Below are 7869 nucleotides of genomic sequence, written 5' to 3' on the forward strand. Positions count from 1 at the left end.
CCCTAGAAGGAAGAGGAAGAGCTGAGCTGATGCATGGGATCTGAAAATCCTTGCAAGAGAGATCATGTCTGAATGCCATATCGCCCCATTGACATCACAAGCTTCAAGCAATCTGCCTGGAGGCAGATCTCCCTGGACTCCCAGGTTCAAGCTGGGAGATCCCAGATTCAACCCATGGCTAAAAAAAAGAGCCCTCTAAGAGCTCCCTCTCTCCCAGACCCATGAACGAGTCTTGAAGAGCCAAAATAGCATAGGCAATGCTCTTGATTCTTCAGCAGCCTGATGAGATTCCTACAGAACTAAATCCCTGAGTTACCAAAAGATCACTCAGTCCATCTGAAGCCCTTTTCCCATCAGAAAGTTTGGCACTAACTTTAATCGCCCGTTCAGGATGACTTAGATATGCCAGGCACATGAGAAAGTCTTAGGCAGCATTTGTACGGCACTCACCATGGGTCAAATCTCACTAAATAGCAATGTAAGCCACTCTGAGCTCAGCTTTGAACTAAATTGTTTCTCTCTAGATGCAAAATATGCCTGCAGCATAGTCGAGAGCAGTGAGGCATCTCCCCCAATCTTTAAAAAAAGGCAGCCAAAATATTTAATAGATTTAGACCTGTTTTGTTGCCTTTTTACCTACATCTGTACAGAATTTACTTATAAAATGTTGTTTTGCACAGTTCAGAGTGGAAAAAAGTTTATCAAGCATGAATCACCCTCACAATCTATAACATATCTCTTGGGGCCTGACACTTAGCCATTATTTTCTCATTTCCTTACAACTCAGTGCTTATGAGGGTAAGTTATGTCTCTTCTCACTTTCAAAATCTGCTGGTTACTGTCTTCTTTGCCAAAAAGATATCTCTTAAGTAACTCGTATATCATCAGAAATGTTCAAATTTCACTGCCTCAAATGTATTCCTAACCACCAGCACATTAGCAGTCAGTGACTATTCTTCACCTGACACAGACTGAAACAGTAAGGTCATAATTATTTTTATGTTAAGAAATTACATGCTTTATAACATGCACCTGGAAACAAAATGCCGTCAGTCATTATACACTAGAGAATATAGTATCCAGAAAACCTGGAAAGTGTTATCCTAGAGTCCTGTTTTTTAATGCACTTTGATTAATTTGAAATATCATCTTAACAGAGTTGAAGTTAAATTACAGTATAACAATATTCCAAATGATCTCAAAATTATGGAAATGTTATTTCAGAAATGTTATCTCACTGTTTTGCCTAAAGGAGATCATCAGTGAAACTGGTAACTGGCAGAATAAAAGGGTAACAGGATTAGACATTGTCGGGAGCAGCTCCCAAAAGCACTTCAACAAGTAGAACTGGTTAATCTGTCTGGGCTACACACTGTTGTGACCCTTCAAATGACCAGAGAAATGTTAAATATAACATGTCTCCAAGCAAATGAGGCAATCAGTATTTTTCAGCAGCACATTGCCTATTAGAAAATTTTTGATCAGCTCTATGCATAGGCACAGCTGGCTTCAAATATCAGTTTTTACATAAATAACATGCATGAGTATTGTAGCAGGGTTGTGACAGCTTGTAAAGTACAAGACAATGAGTTCTGTAGTTTATACAAGTCTGTACTTGTAGTTTAGCTAATGTATGGGGAGCATAAAACATCAGTTGTGCAGAACTAATTTGAAATCTGTGAAGAAAAAGCTTTGTCTGTGTTTTAGTTTTCATCTGAATTAGTATTTCAGCAATTTGTTTGGATTATCAGTGTAATAGTTTTTTTCTCATTTCAGAGATATTTTAGACCCTTTTTGTCTCGTGTGTTCTTTGCTTATGTTATATAGTCAAATTAGTTTTCATATATTGCAAATCACTTCGTTCCTAAGTCCTCCTGACCACTCTTGCATGCAAATAAGTGAGCTGCTATATTGCATGTTCATACATTTAAATTAATCATTTTATCCTGTCATTGATCATTATAGTAAGCAACCGATCAAAAGAACTGCAGCTTTGGACAACACTAAGACTGTGGAATGTAAATGGCTTATATTAATACATTTATATATTCTTTTCCTCTGAGAAGATCTTGAAGTTACATTTTGGTAACATCTGAATTATTTAGGTAATATTAGTTTAATGTGGAAAATAACATAGATCTAGTATGCCTGTAAGCTTTTCTACTTTTTCAGTCATTTGGTAGCATCTGCTAAACCTCTTTCCACAAAGTTTGACTCTCCTTAGTAATAATAATATAGTGCTTTTTTACTATCAGGCATCAATGCAAGAGCTGAACAAATGCAGCTAATCAGGTAAACAATGATTATCCTAATGTATGTGCATTCTGGCTGATGTGAATTAAGACTGCATGAACAACTCTATTTTTCAGCTCTCTAATGATTGATATTAAGGCATTGTCAGTCTCTAATGTAGCTGGGTTTTTTATTTTGTTTTGTTTTGTTTAAGCAACCTGAAACTGAAAACATCCAAACATCATAATCTCTTTTAGCTTCTGGGTCTAAGATATGGAAACAGTGACATAACGTCAATCAGTCACTGGTTTTAGTATGAGTAAGATATTAGAGATGGTCCAAATGTCCAGTAGTTTATAAGATACTGAATTTTGAGAAATTCAAGTACTGAAAACACATAACAGATCCATGGACAACAGGTGAAGCTCATTAGATGCATTTCCTCTTTCATAGCTATGTCGCATCTCTCTTCATCTCTGTGATACCTATGCATAAAGGTTACTTTCTTGCTGGTGACTCTTGCCAGGCTTGAGCTATAGTTTAAAAAAAAAAAATCTTAACAGTTACTTGGTATGAACTACAGTACTGGATAATTTAGAAAAGACAGTACATTATACTGTTTAAGTCAACACTCCAAATGTTTGCAAAAAGAATATCCAAACTCTTGCTGCATTGTCTTTCTGAACAGTTTGTGCACGAGAATATTTTCCCTTAAAACAGCTGGAGATTTGTTGCCCTGGTCTTGCTAACAGGGCCATTTCTTTCCTTTATTGTCAATGATTGCTAGTCTCATATTTTTTGTCTCCATGTTGAGTTGAAGTGTAAAAGGCTGCTACTAGGATGATTCAGAAATCATTTGAATAATGTAATCAAAGTCTAATAGCATTTTTAGCATAACTGGAAAATACCTTTTTTTTTTCAAACCAATCAAGGCCTTCACACAACAAGAAAATGTTTGCAGCAAGTACTTGAAACATAGCTGTGGAAGGGAGCTTCTGTGTGTTGGAATCAAATTCTGTGTCATCCTGTGTTGTCACAGTGAGCATGGCTTGAAAACCCTTTAAAATTCATTTTTAAATAGTTGGATTTTCCTTTGTGTCAGTTTATTTTTTGTTTTTGTTGTTTTGTAGGTGATAACCCTCTTTCTACTAAAAGGCTATATAAAATAGCTGTAGTGACAGTTAGACGTTTTTCTAATGTCTGGTTCAAATGTTTTCACAGCCAGAGTATACCCATCCATTACTGTGCCAGTAATGACTTGTGGTTTAAACAGTAATATTTTCTTGGCTGATGTTTATCTTCTTGATGTGTTTGTAAAGAGATATCATACTCTGTCTTTCTTCGACTAGATTGCGGTTGTTACAGACAGAAACTTCCACTGCCTTTATTCTAGCAAATTAGTAGTTCCTTAGCTAATGTAAATATTTATGGCAAGCCCATACATTTCACATCTATAATAAGCTGCTTCTAACACTGTATTTCTACCTCCTCACAATATATTAGAAGTACTGTATTCGACTAATCAAGCCATACTTTTTTCTGTCTCCTAAGGTCAGCTCCCTATTTACTTTATCATTGCCATTGCTCTTTTCAGCATCTTTTTTTTTTTTTGGTGCTTGAACAAGGGGAAACAGAATGGTATTCAGCATTTCAGAACATAATTAAAGCTCATTCCTATGTCTTTTTTGGAAAACATTTTACCTGAAGTATCTTGGAATTAATTTTACCTCCACTGATCCACACTGATAGCTCGTTATCATTCCATGATCAATTTGTATACTCAGGCTTTTCTCCTCCACAACTATATTCAGTCAATAAGTTTGTAGAAATAGTTGTCTAGCTAGTAGGCATCTCCAGAGAGCAATTAATTCTAAAGCAGATGTCTGAGACAGAAGGCGTAATATATCTCTTTCTTGAGGTCTATCTTTCTCTCTTTTCGTCGATGAGGAGATCCAGCAGGACTGCCTTAAACTGAAGGCTTAATTTTCGGATGGCTTAGGCAAAATGAAGCACAGGACCATGCACTTGCATTTGCCTTAATTTAAACATGTAAATAATGGAGAGTTGCAAAACAATTATTTTTATGTGACAATCAGATATTTGTTTTTAGACCAGCAATAATAATGTCCAGCTGTACGCTATGTTGTCCAGTTAGGACTTGGATCATTTTTTAAATAAAATCTGTATTTTCCAAAATTAAAAAGTCTAATTTCACAATGGGTACATGTACTTTTACCTGGGTGTGTAAGGAAACATTTATTTTTTCTCAGACATACAGTCACTTTGAAACTCCTTTACCCTCAGTTAAATTTCCAAGCATTTTACTGATAAAACTTTATTCACACTATTGAAAGTGGATACTTACCATGGCAGGAAATGGCATGATCATTTCAGGCAAAAATGTGAATTGACTTTGTCATATAATGCTGTTAAAAAAGGACCACACAGATATGAAAGACAGAAAAGTAAAAACCTTTACTGTAACTTTGTAAGACAGATGCCTAAGCAATGATGCAATATGGGAATGGCTGGATATACAACAAGGTGCAGTTCAAGGTTCATATCTCTCTTCCTATGTAAAATACTACCTGCAACAATATTTTTTTGTTCTATTCTATTTTACTCCATTCCACAGAGACTAGATAGCTTAATGTGTATACACTGTCACTTTCATTATTTCAGATTTCATTCTCCAAAACCAATTATGCAGGGAGTCATATTGCTTTAATGATATGGACACACAGGGATTAAGACAAGCTCAAGAAATATAATTTAATTTGTGAACTAATGAGGATTTAAACTTTGGTCTCCAGTGACAAAAGACAACAGTTCTGGCACCTCTTATTAATCTGTATGTTGTATAGAGGTAATCCCATAAGTAATGTGTTGTCAAGTGATGTTCTGACACTGCATGAGATATTTGCAGTGTTGACTATAATATATATTTAAAAATTGCAAAGATGAGAGTATCATCTGAAGGTGCTGAAAAGTATATTACATTTGCCAAATGGATTTGGCAATCACAGGAAAAATATAAACACTACTACAGATCAAAGATACATTTTTGAGGTTGTCACTATCATTAACTACACCATCATCCTCACCTACTAGACTCTTCATTGCACATTTATTTTTCTGCGACACCTCTTGATGATGACACCCACTGCATAGCAGTGTAACTCTGTCATTCATAGGTGTAAATGATCCAGGACAGGAGGTCACAGTGTTAGGTAATACCAGATACTTAAGACATTTTGTTTTTGCAACAAGCTAATCTAATAGGTCTCATTATGTAATGTTTATCCTTACGGAAAAGTTCCTTAAATGACCTTCCATTTTCTGGAAAGAAAATCTGAATTTTCAAGCACTAAAAGTCATACTGTGTATTTTTTCAGATATTTTTCTGGGATATGCATCCTTGTTTATTTCCTGCTGTAAAAGTCTTGGTCAAATAGCATCTGGAAAAACAGAAATGAGTCACATGAAGTAAGAGACACTAGATTACATGTCTGTTTCCTGATCATAGGTGTTTCACATTTTGTCCTTTCTATAATCCAGTGTCATTTATCCTAACTTTATTGCTTTTTGACAATGTATTACATTCAAACATAGTAGGAAATCTGTTAAGTTTTTGTACATTGCTTTTATGTCAGTAGCACATTTTGATGGTAGAATGAATGACTGCAAACGAGGAATATTCTTCCCCATTCAAAGCTGACATTTTTGATAATATTTACCATTACAATCAAATTCAAATATCTTTATTTCTTGCCCTTGACCATTGACTAATGCTATAAAAATGCTGCAAAATCTTGTCTCATAAGTGATTCATGGTATTCTTTCAAAATCAGGGCAGGACTGGCCCATTCATTGGATCTTTTTCAAGAACAGATAAGTAAAATGTAGGATCATGTGACTTATTAGCTAGATTTTTTAATTTTTACGTATCTTATGTATCATGATTACACATTGTCAATGAAACTTAGCTTCATATACTTTGAGCTAATAGTTCTCTAAAACACTTTGATTTCTTTCAGTATTACACATTTTGATACTATACTTTCAAATCTGGCAACAGTATGTAATTAGCTTTGTCTTGTCATCCACATCTTACTGTAAAAGTCACAATGGTATAAACATATGCAATGATAGAAAATCATCAATATACTTGTGATTTTTCAGAAGGTTTTAATGGTCTTTGAATCTGTCACACATTACACAGGGAGTATAATAGTTGATTTTCTACTGAATTTATACAAAATTTGTAATAGTTGGGAAAAGTCTTATCTGTCAACATTATTTGCTTGACTGGTAGACTTAACTTGGCGAATAGTTAGTCCTGTTATGTCTGTCATGAAACATTACAGTTATAAAGGAATTTGTACCCATTGATAGATACAGACCTGAAGTACTTAGAGAATAATTTCAGGAGTACTTTTTAAAAATGAATTCTATCCTTGGAAGACGCTTTAGTTTTTACATAGTTCTTTATCCTGTGGGTACAGAAGTCACACCATAGGTTTTGGTATTAGACAGGTAATTAGAAGATCTAGCTTGATCATTTTTGTCTCAAAAGTCATTTAATTCTTTTATATTATCTCATGTAAAAAATACTGTCTTTTTTTTTGGAAGGAAACATATTTCCAGAAATGTTTCTCATCCTGATTAAGACAAAAAGTGTGTAAATTCATCCCCATCTTCCAAATGGAGCAGCTAACTGTTAGACATATGTTTCCTTCTTTAAATTAGTCTAACTTCAGGTTCCAGTCATTAATCCTTGTTGTGCCTTTCTCTACATTGGAAAGTCATTTAGAAGTTTTTCCATTCTGTTTTCTTTTTCTGGAGAAAGGAATTAAAAATTATAACCAAGTTACTTCTGAAATTTCTTTTACTTAAATAAGGGGTGAAGTTATTTAAGCTTTTTGATATAAGGTGTTTTCTTCAGATCAGATTTGTAGATCAGATTTGTGCTCTTCTTTGCACTCTTCCTTGAGTTATGTTACCTTTAGAAATGTGATTATAAAAGATGAATGAAAACTTTTAGCCTGGCTTCATTAATGCTGCTTACGACTGGAAAATTTTTCTAACTCTACGTACTATTTTGTGCTAGATCATGCTGAATTGTTTCTTTATTCGGACCTAGATCTTCTTCAGAGTCATTAAGTTTATGAATGCAGTATCTGCAGATAGGGCCTTCATTTTGTGCTCTAAAACCTATTAATATTCTTTGCCTTTCTGTTTGACTGGCCCCAGGTAATCAAATGATACAGAAACACTTCATGAATGAATGACTTACCTTCTAATTCTTTATCATACCAATAGCCTTTGAGTGACCCATACATTTTCTCCACACAGAAAAATTAAGATCTATAAAGTGAATATTTAATTAAGTACATTTAATTTATATTTAAGAGGCTCACTGTTTTACTGTTACTAACCTGTTATACCAGCTTACTAGACGACCTTCTCAAATGATATTAGAATTACATTTCATAAAGAAATATAACACATTTCCTTACTCCAAATGTAACTGGAATCCATTCGGGAGAAAAACGTAGAGAAAAAGTAGAAAACTTAATCTCTATCAGCAGATTTTTACTGTTGTATGTTTTTATTAAAGTCTTTCTGAGCAGTGGA

The sequence above is a fragment of the Apteryx mantelli genome, chromosome 3, assembly GCF_036417845.1.
Source record: "Apteryx mantelli isolate bAptMan1 chromosome 3, bAptMan1.hap1, whole genome shotgun sequence".
NCBI lineage: Eukaryota > Metazoa > Chordata > Aves > Apterygiformes > Apterygidae > Apteryx > Apteryx mantelli.